Raw genomic sequence first — 13,514 nt, forward strand, 5'->3', positions numbered from 1 at the left:
GTATAACCATGTTTGAAAGAAGTATCTTTGAACAACTTATGATTTAAAAAAAACTTAGGACATTATTGTCCAATGATTATAAAGTATGCCTAAGCAAATTATTTGATACAGATATATTTTAATGTTTTATATAGTTTCTAAATGAATTTTAAATTATTTAATTTAAAAATAATCTCTTCAAATTTGTTTAATTGATAAATCTCTAATCATGCTATTATTTTAGATTAAAGAATATTTTATATATTTTATTAAAAAGACTGAAATTTTACACTTTTTTGTTTATTCTCAGTTACAGTGTGATTAATGGTCTATACTTTTCTCTGTAATAAGGAGTTAATTAAGTTTTTGGCTACTAAGCAAAGAACTATGAATTCACTTAATGATTTGTAAGTAGCACAATGTAGTAGTGCAAAATCAAAACTGTAACTTTAGAGGTTGCTCTGAATTTCAATTTTGACCATAAATGGGTTTGTATCAAATATTATATACAGTTAGAATTACTGCACCTATATGGATTTGTGAATATATTGTTCAAAAAACATAATGGCTTATATTTCTTGACATATTCAAGGTTAAATGTTGACAAGTGCTGTGCAAACTCCTCACTCTCCTCTTTTTAAATATTGCATGTAAAATGCAACATGTGTAAATGCCACAGGTTAATAGATTTCCATAATCCTGTCCTATATATAGAATTATTCAGGTCCCAAGATACAATGCAACTAATCCAGTACCCAATACAAATTATTTTATTATAGATGTTTTCTGGATTATGCACAGATGAAGCAAATCAGTGATTTTTGCTTTTTGGTTCTTTGCAATAGATAAGGGATAATACAATCTAAGCCTTCAGAACAATATGATTTTCAAGCTGTAAAAGACCTATGAAAAAATACATTTAGTTCATTAGAGAAGAAGAAATTCAGGTGAATTGCCTATGTTAAGCTTGCTATCTATGACAGATTTGAGAGAATGTTAAGTTAGGTCAATGCATTTTTCTCTACAAGATACAAGCTTTCCTTTAAACTAATACAAATGCATAATAAAGGGATGTTTCACATATATACAATTATTCCATTAATACAAGCTTCTCTGTTTCACAATTCTGGATAAACTAGAAAATAACTATCATAATTTTTGTTGTTGTTGTTGTTGTTCTGAGTATACAGTTGTTTCAAACTCCACCTTGTGAAATTTTTTACCTCTACCAAAACCCACTGAACAACAGAAAATGAATTTTTTCTCTTTCTCACATATTCAGAAATTTCCCTGAAATAATCACAGGAAAGAGCTTAAGGAGAGGACAAGCCATATCCTTAGAAATTTGCATTTTGTGAGCATTTAAGCATCCTTGATAAAGAATATTTAAGTACAGAAAGCTGAATATTTTTTCAGTATATAGATAACTTCTGAGGAAGGAGAATGAGAGATCTTCAGTTTATGAAACTCCTTCCTTCCTTTCCTCTTTCTCTCCTTCCCTTCTGTTTCTTTATCTTCCTTTTCTTTTTTCCTTGTTTTAAATAATAATCCAGAGATACCTAGGTGGCTCAGCTGGTCATAAATTCTCTTGTTTTTGGCTCAGGTCATAATCTCAGGGTTGTGTGATCGAGAGCCTCACATGGGGCTCCCTGCTCAGGGTGGAGCGACTTAAAATGCTCTCTCTTCTCCTGCTCTGTCCTTCCTCCTATACTCTCTCTTTCTTGCAAAACAAATAAATAGAATCTTTAAAAAAAAAAAAAAAATACAGGGCACCTGGGTGGCTCAGTCAGTAGTCAGTTAAGTGTCAGCCTTCAGCTCAGGTCATGATCCTAGGATCCTGGAATGGAGCCCCACATCAGTTTCCCTCCTCAGTGGGGGTGTCTGCATCTCCCTCTCCCTCTGACCCTCCCTTCTATTCTTGCTTTCTTTCTCTCTCTCATGCACTCTCTCTCTCAAAATAAATTTTAAAAATCTTAAAAAAAAGAAATCCAAAGTGAATATGGCAATACATACTAAAGAGTCTATTTTTTCTATTTTTATATATGCTTCAATAGAGCATGATTAAAAATAATATATTTACATTAGAACAATGTTCCCTAATTGGTAACTACTGAAATTGGCAAATAAACAAACTATATTTATATAATTTTAGAAGAGAAGTTCAAATGATATAACCTTTAATATATACTTTGGTTTAAGTTTACATTCTGAACCCTCCACTCCCAAGTGAAATATCAAAACATCTTTCCTCAGGGTTATTTAAATGCAAACATTCCCAAAACTGTGTAGTGTGGGATTTAATTAGAGAGATTAGTGGCCCCTTGGTCCCTTGAACTGAGTAGTTTGTTTCCTGAAACTTAGAAAGATGAAAAACTAGGTCCTTAGGCTTTTATTCCTCAAATTATGAATATTTCCCAAAGAAGCATACCAGCTAAAAAAGAAAAAAGAAAAAGAAAAAAACAGAGATGATAAAAGTCTACATACTCTTCAAATACTTGCATTTCTAATCCAGTGGATAATTAGGCAACTGGTCTCTTATTATCAGTGAGTGGGAGGTGGTCAGTGAGGAAGGCTTTTAGGAATCTGTATATTGTCACATTACTAATACTATTTCCTTCACAATCCCCTGAATGAAAGCTATGTCACCAAATACATATATACTTTTTTCTAATTATGACTTCTTAATCCTTTTAATCGTTTTCCTCCCACTCAAAAATAAAAGGAAACTATCTGGTTTCCTAGATAATGGCTATGCAGAGTTATTTCGATTTTTATTATTAACATACAGTATATTAATCTATGCTGAAGAAAAACTCTGCAAAAGTAATTAGGTTACTTAGGAGTTTTTAGGACTGATCAGTAATTAGGAGTTTCAAACACAGTCATAACCATCAATCAGCTCCATCTCTGAGCTATTGTATTCACTTAGTTTCATTAAATTTAGTTGTGAGAGGGGTGCCTGGGTGGCTCAGTGGGTTGAGCCTCTGCCTTCAGCTCAGGTCATGATCTCAGGGTCCTGGGATCGAGCCCCACATCAGGCTCTTTGCTCAGCGGGGAGCCTGCTTCCCTCTCTCTCTCTCTCCGCCTGCCTCTATGCCTACTTGTGATCTCTGTCAAATAAATAAAATCTTTAAAAAAAAAATTAGTTGTGAGAAGCAATAAAGCAATAGAAGGTATTAGGTTTTCTCTTCATTTCTACATAATATTAAAATGATTTACTGAAGTTTATACAAGTCATCTACTGTTTTAGTCCATTTGGCCTGCAGTAACAAAATACAACAGATGGGACAGTTTATACACAATAGATATTTATTTCTCACAGTTCAGCTGGAATCTGGAATTCTGAGATTAGGGATCTAGATGGTTAAATGAGACAATTCTCTTTGTGTCCTCACATGGCGAGAGGCTAGAGATCTCTTTGAAACCTCTTTGAAACCAGTCCCTTTCATCAGGGTTCCAGCTCCATGATGAGCACTTCTGGAAGGTCCCACTTATCAATACCATCACCTCTGGGGGTGAAGATTCCAAGATAGGAATTTTAGAGGTACAAAAACATTCAGACAATAGCATATGCCTATTAAGCTAGAGGCTTTGGGATTTGAATTCTCATTTGCCTTTTAGTTCGCTTATAGGAAAGTTACTTTACTTCTTTGATTTGTTTCTCAGTATCTTTAGTATTCTACAATTCTTTTTTTTTTTTTTTTCTGAGCAAGGTTGTTATGAAATCAATTATATTATTTAAATACCAAAATTTCAGCCATATATCAGGTATTCATCAATGGAAAAATTAGGTTTTGCCTCTTTTTAATAACTTGTACATCCCTTTTCAGTTTCAAAATTAAAGCAGTTAATATTAAATGTCTTTTTAATTGTCCATTGGTAAATTTTAAGTTATAAGACAGAAATTTTGTCTCTTATTTGTGTTGAAACCCCTTATAGTAGATTTTTGGCACATAGTAAAATTTTAATAAACATTTACCAAATAAATAATTCTGGAGTTTTCAGTTCTGCCTGTAAGGAGCTTGGAAGCTACCACTCTATCTTAATAACAAGTGAAAAGCTGAACAGACTGAAAAATCAGTCACTTTTCTAGAATCTCTAAGAAAGATGAAGACACACACAAAACGCTGTCCCTAAGAGAACCCAACCAACAGAGAGTAACAACTTAGCAGAATAGGGGCTCATGAGTAGAAACTGCTGCAGGAACCAGGGTAGGGATCCCTGAGCTGTGATCACCAAATTGCTGGACAACTCAGATTTAAAAACTCTGTGGGGAACCCAGTCATAGGGAACCCTCACAATATGAGATTTATCTCCAGGAGCTCAAACCAGGTTCCCACAGTAAACGTCAGGAAAAAAATTCACTCCTGCTTCAGGCAGAGATAAGGAAAAAGGAACCATTTTAAAATAGACATGGCCTGCCCTTAGGAAACACTATTTAAACAGAGCTTAACTTGATAAGGTACTATCAGAGCCTAACTTGACCTGGGAGAAGCCTGACCTGGTAGAAGGAAAAACCCAACTTAAGACTACTCTGGCCAACGTCCTACCCAAAGGGATATAGGAGGAGAAATAAAACAAAACACTTGTAATTTTCACAGTCCAGAGGCATAGGCTCACTTAAAAAAAAAAAAAAAAAAAAAAGAGAGACCTAATCACAGGACTATACAACAGTCCCCCGCCCCCACACTTCACCACCATTTTACTAAAGAGCTATTTCCAGCAGTTCCTTTTACCCATTCTATTCTGTCAGGTTTATAATGAGAAAAATTGCAAGGCATACCAGAAGGCAAGAAAACACAATTAGAACCAGATGTGGCAAGGATGTGAGAATTATCAGAAGAAGAATTTAAAACAATTATGGTTAATATGCTATGGTTAATATGGTCTCATGGAAAAATAGCAGCATCCAAGAGCAGATGGGCAATATAAACAAAGAGATTGAAATCATAAGAAAGAAACCAAAAAAAAATGCTAGATATAAAAATCACTGTGACAGAAATAAAAAATCCCTTTGATGGGCTCATTAGTAGGCTGGACAGAGCTGAAGAATAAGGATATCTCAATAGTGAGGCAACGTGGGGGTTTTGGGGGTAGAAAAGGAATAAATGAAACAAGATGTAATCAGGAGGGATACAAGCCATGAGCAACTCTTAATCTCACAAAACAAACTGATGGTTGCCAGAGGGAGAGGGGTAGGGAGAGGGTGGTTGGGTTATGGACATTGGGGAGGGTGTGTGCTATGGTGAGTGCTGTGAAGTGTGCAAACCTGGTGATTCACACACCTGTACCCCTGAGGATAATAATACATTATATGTTAATAATAATAATAATAAAAGGATATCTCAATAGAAACTTCCTAAACTAGAAAGCAAATGGAACAAAGACTGAAAAAAATAGGATATCCAAGTACCGTGGGGCAACAATAAAAGGTATAACATATGATAATAGAAACATTAGAAGGAGATGAAAAAGAGAAAGGAAAAGAAGAAATATTTAAAACAATAATGACCAAGAATTTCCTCAAGTCAATGTCAGACACCAAACCACAGATCCAGGAAGCTAAGAGAACATCGAGCAGGATAAAAACAAAAACCAAACAAAAACAAAAAGACTCTACGTGTAGACATATTTTCGAAATACGGAAAATTAAGCACTGCTTATTAAAATAGCCAAAACCCAGAACACTGACAACACCAAATGCTGGCAAGGATGTGGAGCAATAGGAACTCTCATTCATTGGTGTGGGGAATGCAAAATGAAACAGCCATTTTTGAATATAGTTTAGCAGTTTTTTTACAAAAGAAAATATGCTTTTACCATATGATTCAGCAAATTGTACTTCTTGGCATTTACCCAAAGGATGTGAAAACTTACATCCACATAAAATAGGAATGTTGACAGCAGCTTTAGTCATAATTGCCAAAACTTAGAAACAACCAAGATGTCCTGCAGCAGGTGAGTGGATAAATAGATTGTGGTACACCGACAATGGGATATTATTCTATTATTCAGTGCTAAAAAGATGTGAGCTATTGAGCCGTGAGAGGTCATGGAGGAAACTTAAATGCATATTGCCAAATGAAAGTGAAAATCTAAAAATACACATATTATATGACATTCTATAAAAGCAAAACTATGGAGACAATAAAAAGTCAGTGCTTGCCAGGAACTGGGGTTGGGAGTGAGGAGAGATGAATAGGCCAAGCACAGAAGAATTTTAGGGCACTAAAAATATTCTGTAGGATATTAAAATGATAGATATATGTTTTTTATACATTGATACAAATTTTATATATTGATACAAAAGGCACAATATCAAGCGTGAACCTTAATATAAACTATGGACTTTGTGTGATTATAATGTATTAACATCAGTTTATCCATTGTAAAAAAAGTGCCATTCTTGGTGAGGGAAGTTGATAATGGAGGGGAAGGCTCTACATGTCTGAAAACGGGATTTATGGGAAACCTCTGGATCCTCTTCTCCAATTTGGTGTAAACCTAAAGCTGTTTTTAAAAGTCTTATAATAATAATAATATTAATATATTAATTTTATTATTATTATGAATCAGATACATTTCTTTCTATATACTACTGCTAATTCAAATGGGTAATATCATACTCACAAAGTTGAGAATGAATGTAATGGTATAAAACTTAAAAGGATAAAAGTAAATTTATTATACCATCCTACTGAAGTAGTTGAAAATCAATTGTAAATAGATTTACTTTAGTAAAATACCAAGGTATGGATTTAAAATTAATTTTTCCAAAATTAAAGCTAAGTTTATACATTTATAATTATCTTCATTTAAAAATGTCTGAAGAGATTGACATATACTGGGGTGAAAAATACATATAAGATGGCAGGGCTATGATTTCAGCAGTGGCTATATGTCTAAAACCTTCCTTCCTACTCTCCATACTAAACTCTGTTCCTGCCCACAATATTACACTGAATCCAGTGAAGTTACTGAATTCATATGTTTACCCCAAAATAAAACCAGTTTTCTTAGCTCCCATCTCAAAGATAAACAATAACTTCTCTACTGAAGTAGACTTCTATACCTCTATATCTCTAAGCTTAGATTTTAACTAGATATGATTCTGGGGACTGAGATATAAGAAATCCAGATCTCCATAGGACATAATTTAATAAAGCCTGAGTATTTTCTGCTTCTGATACAAATAATTATGATGAGATCTTGCCTACCAGATGACCTTTAGAATGGAATCTTTGAAAATTTGTTATTTTTTAAATAGCAGTACCATTGTAGTAAAAATAATAAAACATTAAGTAGTAGGAGGAACAGAAATGGCATGATTTAAATTACAATATTTTTGTGAAACTCTAGATCAATATAACCTGATTACATCTGGCATTTAATTATTTATTTCGTTTATTTTATTTCAATACCTGCATTACAAAAATGTCATTAATATAGCACTTTCATTCAGATCACCAGCTATTGAGAGATGTCAGAGAATTTTGATCATGTGCTAAGCACTGGGGATTTTTATTTTTTATTTATTTTTATTTTTTAGGCTTTATTTATTTATTTGACAGAGAGAGACACGAGAGAGAGGGAACACAAGCAGGGGGAGAGGAAGAAGGAGGAGGCGGCTTCCCACCAAGAAGGGACCCTAATGTGGGGCTCAATCCCAGGACCCTGGGGTCATGACCTGAGCCTAAGGCAGACGCTTAATGACTGAGCCACCTAGTGCCCCAACACTGGAGATTTTTTAAATTTTTTTTTATAAACATATAATGTATTATTAGCCCCAGGGGTACAGGTCTGTGAATCGCCTCTCTCTCTATTTCTTTTTTCCCTTAGTAGTAGTATGATCTACTGGGGAATAAAATTATCATTATTACAATATATAGAGCACTGGATTATATAAATGCAGATTATCAGTGGCAGATAAATGCAAAGTGATCAAAGCAGCAAGTGCGGAAAAGAGACACGGATAGTGCATATTAGTTAAACTAGTATCTAATCCAGGCTTCTCCATTGCCCTAATGTGAAATTTTGAGCAAATGGTTTCACAGTTGATCAAGTTCCTTTAATCATTAAATAACTGACCAAGAGTTAAAATAACTAATATTTCTTGGGAAGTTTCATTTTATATAAAAACCTACTCTGGTTATTCCCATGAATATGATGATGTTATTGAGTGAAAAATGAAGACTTAGAGTACTACATAAAGAGAGTATAGAACAAGGAATCATATCATTGTGTTCTACCCCCGGCTAGTTAATGCATGCAGCACACAAATCACAATACAATTTTCTATAGTCCCAGAGGGGAAAAAGTGTAATTATCTGAAACATGATTAAAAAATAGAAGATAGCACACAAATTCAACTACCTACATGAGGAAGATAACAGTTCCTATCTTTTTTCATTGCATTTCTACTAGTTTCTGTTAAGGTAGCAGCTAGTTATAAAAATAAAATATGAAAGACATTTACAGATATAAAATAAATAAGTCCTAAGGTACATTATAGAAAGTATAGTCAATGATACTGTAATAATTGTACTATGACAGATAGTAACTAGACTTTCCATGGTGAGCGTTTTGTAACGTATATAAATGTCAAATAACTAAGTTGTACACCTGAAACTAATATAATATTGTGTGTCTACTAGAAATAATAAAAGAAGACATTTCTCAGTGTGATTTCACAACACCAATTAAATGGCCCTATTCTGTCTCTGCTTTTGATCTAGATGGAGATGTTATATCATGGGATAAGGGCTGATAGGAGTGTAAGTATTAAAGTACTTGCATTAAAGCCAGTGAAATTGCAGAGTGAAACTGTAAAGCTTTACCAGCATAAAGTAATTCTCTTTCATTGGAAGAGTATAGACCTGCTTCTACTCACAGAACTCAGTTTCTTAATTGCAAAATTTGCCTCAGATAATAAAATCTATTTTCCCCTAACTGAATATCCCTTCCTCTTAAATTAAATTTTAAAAGTCACTGGCAAACTGATTTTTGTCTTACATTTACCCTCAAACATGTGGAAGAGAAAACGGATAGGTTGTTAGATATGCTCCTAAAAACATTCAGTTCATGTGAAAGGAAACTTATCTTTCCTGAAGGTATTAATCAAAAACTAGTACCCAAAGTAACTAACCTTGTGACAAGATAAATGAACTGTGGAATACACACAGAACCTAAGATGTACCTAATATATAAATGCCATGCATTCTACAAAATTCCGTGTAAATATATTCCCCTCCAAAAAGTGTTCTGGTGACTTTTTGTTCTCTACTGATATTATAGAATTATTAAGACATACAGCTATTAAATAGGAGCCACATGATGTTAAGACACAGAGTTCAGGAAACACTTTTAACAAACAGTGAAGACACTCACTGCCTGCTGCTTAAGAAAGTTGGTCTTGGGATATATAAACCATTAGACCTTGAAAAAGTGTCTACAGAAATGTGCTGTTACCCCATAGGTAGCTATATGCTCCATCTGGGTGAATTGAGCTGTGTAAATTAGCATGTGATCGCAAACCAAGACCAAAATAAATCCAAGTCTTCAGGGAAAGATATCAAACAGGGAGGATGAGAGAAAAGTAAAGAAGAACCCCTGTCTCTTTTCCAATTGCTTTCTTATTAGGTTTTCAAAGGAATTTGTGTTGGATGAGAAAAATTTTTATTCTTAGATCTACAGACAGATTTTCTTATATATATGGGAAACAGTGGGGTGTGGAAAAATACATGGGCTTAAGATGGGATGAGCAAGTCAATAGTATCTGAAAAGGTTCAGTGAATTGGAAAGAATGGTCTATATTCTTAAATCATCCATAAGCTTGGCCAAATTAAATGTATCTAAAGAGAAATCACAATTCTTTCTTTTTAAAAAAGGTTTAATAACATCAAAATACTTAATTGTATTTTATTTTAAAACAAAATAAATGTTAAATTCCTTATGATAACATATTTGAGCACTCTAATGGGTCATTATGTTATATTCTACATTTACCCTAAAAGTGTGTAAGTCACACAAATGCACATACTTGCAGTTTGAATGTAGAGACTGATGACACCACATGTGCTCCAAGAAGGTATGAAGCAGGGCTGACTCCTAAGCAGGTATAAAAATAACTTGAAAAAGCAGGAAAGGGATATTGGCTGGGGTTAAAGTGTGAGATCCTGATGAAGGTTTCCTATGTGAGAGGCTAGGGGTGGATGCTCTGAGCTTCCCCTGAGTGTCAAAGGTGGGAGACCTCAGCCTTTCTCATGAGCTTGATGTTCTGTTTTATAGACTGAATGTGTTGTAAATCTGTAACTCTTCCCTGTGTGATTGAGAAGAATGTGTTTTCTGTTGTGGTTAGATGGAGTTTTCTATAAATGTTAAGATGACCAAGTTAAGTGATATTTTCTTCAGGTCAACTGTATCTTCACTGATTTTTCTACTTGCTTAATCTATCAATTTATAACAAAGAAGTTTCAAGTTTTCCAACTTTTATTTGATTGCATTTTATATTCACTTTATGTATATATCATATATATAATATACATATATAATATATATTATATATATATAATTCATCATCTTTAAAACTATTTTAGTGGTTGTTCTAGAATTTACAACATGTATATTTAAATAATGTATGTACGCAATGAAATTTCACTGTTAACACTTCATGTGTGGTGCAGTTATTGCCAGGAGCTCAGCTGAGCTGGGAAAGAGAGACTGAGCTGCCAAATATCAGTTAGCCAATTAAGGCAACAAGCCAAAAAATGGAAAAGTTAAATCGTTGATCACTTACTGCAATGGGACATAAGCAAAAGGCTAAACAGAGGCTAAACAAAAGGCTAAAACCAAGGAAGCCCATCCCCCACCCGGGTCTATTTTCCCCTATGGAACAGCACATCAATCAAGGGGCAGGGCAGATGTGGGGGTTGGCTTACTGTTGGCTCAAAGTCTCTGGCACTTTCATGGAGGCAAGTGACAGGAGTGGAAAAGTACCAGATACTAAGTCATATTCCAGTTCCCCTCCTTCCCCCATATGAGACCTCAGCAGAGAAGCCTGAAGAAGACCTCTGCCCAATGCCTCAAAGGCACCTAGGAATCAAGATGATGGCAGTAGAAATGCATAAGTGTAAAGAGCACAACTCTCCAGGGAGCCTCACACCTTGACTCAACTTCCTTCAGACACTGCAGTGCATGGGCTACACACAGTCTGTCTACATAGGAAGTGTAGCTTTCTTCTGTAAGATAGGACAAGTAAAGCCTTTGTAATTGCCGGAGAAAGGTTTTTAACTAGGAGCCAAACCTTCTCAGTTACCTTTAAGAATTTATCCTCAATTTTTCCTTCACATACTTTATGACATTGCTGTCATTTATATCAATTATTCATAGGTTATACACACTTGATATATTGTTCCTATAGTGCTTTCAACAAGCAGCTGTCTTTTACAACAACAAAGAGTAAAAGACATTAAAGATTTTATTTTGTTTTCATTTACCCCTTTTGCAACCCTCCTCTTTAGTACTTCCAAGTTTCTGACCTATATTTTTTTTTTCCCCCTGTCAGAAGGTTTTTTTTTCTTTTTTTTTTTTTTACATTTCTTTTAGAGCAAATCTGCTAGAAATTATTTCCCTCCTTTTTTTTTCTTTTTTCTTTTTTCTTCTCCAGAGTCTTTATTTCTACTTTACTTTGAAGGATAATTTCCCTGGATATAGATTGGATATAGATTTCTAGGTATTTCTCCCCTTTAAACTGTTGAAATACTTCAATCTATACTACTTTTTTTGCATGTTTTTTAATGAGAAGTCTGTTGAAATTCTTATCTTTATTTCTCTATATGCAAGAGTTTCTTTTCTTTTTTTCTTTATCTTCCTTTAATACTCTATTTTTTCCTCATGGTTTAAATATATGCCTAGTTTTAGTTTGTTTTTTAAATTTTGTTTGGGATTCTCTGACATTCTTGAATTTATGATTTAGTACCTATTATTAATTAAGTAAAGTTCTTAGCCATATTATTTTAAATAGTTCTTCTACCTTTTCTTTCTTATTTCTGGTATTGCAATTATGTATAATTTATATCTGTTGTTGTTGCTATTATTATCATTATTATTATTATGTTACAGTTCTTGGATGTTCTATACTTTTTTAAAAAAATTCATATTTCTCTTTGTGTTTTAGTTTGGAATGTTTCTATTGACCTGTCTTCAAGTTCATTGATTCCTTCTTCAGCTGTGTAGAATCTGTTAAAGAACCTGTGCAAGGCATTTTTCAGTGTTGTTACCATATTTTTAACTTCTATAATTTCCTTTGATTTTTTTTTTCTTAGCATTTTCATCTGTTACCTTATTTACATAGTTTGGTATGCTATTAATTTTTTTTTTTCTTTTGGCCCCTTACCACTGTAATTATATCTCCTGTCTGATCATTTGCATGTGGATCATATCTGAGTCTGCTTCTGATGGTTGCTTTAATCCTTTGGAAAGTTTTTTCTTGCCTTTTAGCATGCCTTGCAATGTTTTGTTTGGTTTTGTTGTCAACTGATGCCAACATGCTATATAGAGTAATAGGGCCTGGAAGAAATAAGCCTTCAGTGTGAGGATTTATGTTAATCTGGCTAGGAGTTGGGCTATGTTAGTATACATTTTAAGTATAGGTACACAGGCAACAGATTGCTTTAGTGTCCTTATTTTTGCCTCCTTATCCTTTAAAGTTTCCTTTTGTACAGATTCTCAAAGAGATTCTGTGTCTGACACTTCTTTTAGCTGTAATTCATAGCTATTATCCTGGAGGCTCATGATTTGGTGGTGGGAGTGGGGGAGGAAAGATTCTATAATTCCATGGTTTTGTTTGTCTTTTCATGGACTACTTTTGGGGGTATGGCTTTCACACGTGTTTCTGTTCCTCCTCCGAAGAAATGGGCTTTTGTCCCCCCAGACATCTATTTCCTTTCCTAAAAGCAACATTCACAACCATTTTCTTAGACCTTATATTCTGTTGATTTTTTCCCCCCTTTGGTAAAATAAGAAAACTGTAACTGGGACAAAATTCCCCTTTTCCAGTTGAGGTAACATTTCGGAATTTCTCTCTAGATAATTTCTTCCCTCTCAAGATAAAAACTTTCAATGGAGAAGAGTTTCAGTGGTTTTCCAGATCACTACTATCCCCTCACCCTGAGTGGATCCAGAAAAGAATCTTCCTCAGATCCTCTCCATGAGAAACTTTGGGGAATCCTTATATAAAACTACACACCTATGGGGGTCCACTTATGATAATGAACTCCAGGAGTTTCTCCTTCTCACTATATGCTACACTCACCTACGGCAACCCTGTAATATAACCAGGTTAACGATCTTACAATCCCATTATTTCTACTAGCTTCTGGTGCAGGTGATAAAAATCTCAGGATTTTTATCTCTTTGGGTGTGTTGATCTTTCAAGATCTCAGTGTAGTGGTTTGTCCAACTACATCTATTATCTGATGGGTCTCAGAAAAGCCACAGGTTTTCAGTTTGTATAGCTTTTTCTTATCATAAAAACA

Source organism: Enhydra lutris, unplaced genomic scaffold (genome assembly GCF_002288905.1).
Source record: "Enhydra lutris kenyoni isolate GAN:26980312 unplaced genomic scaffold, ASM228890v2 scaffoldscaffold15, whole genome shotgun sequence".
NCBI classification, from domain to species: Eukaryota; Metazoa; Chordata; class Mammalia; order Carnivora; family Mustelidae; genus Enhydra; species Enhydra lutris.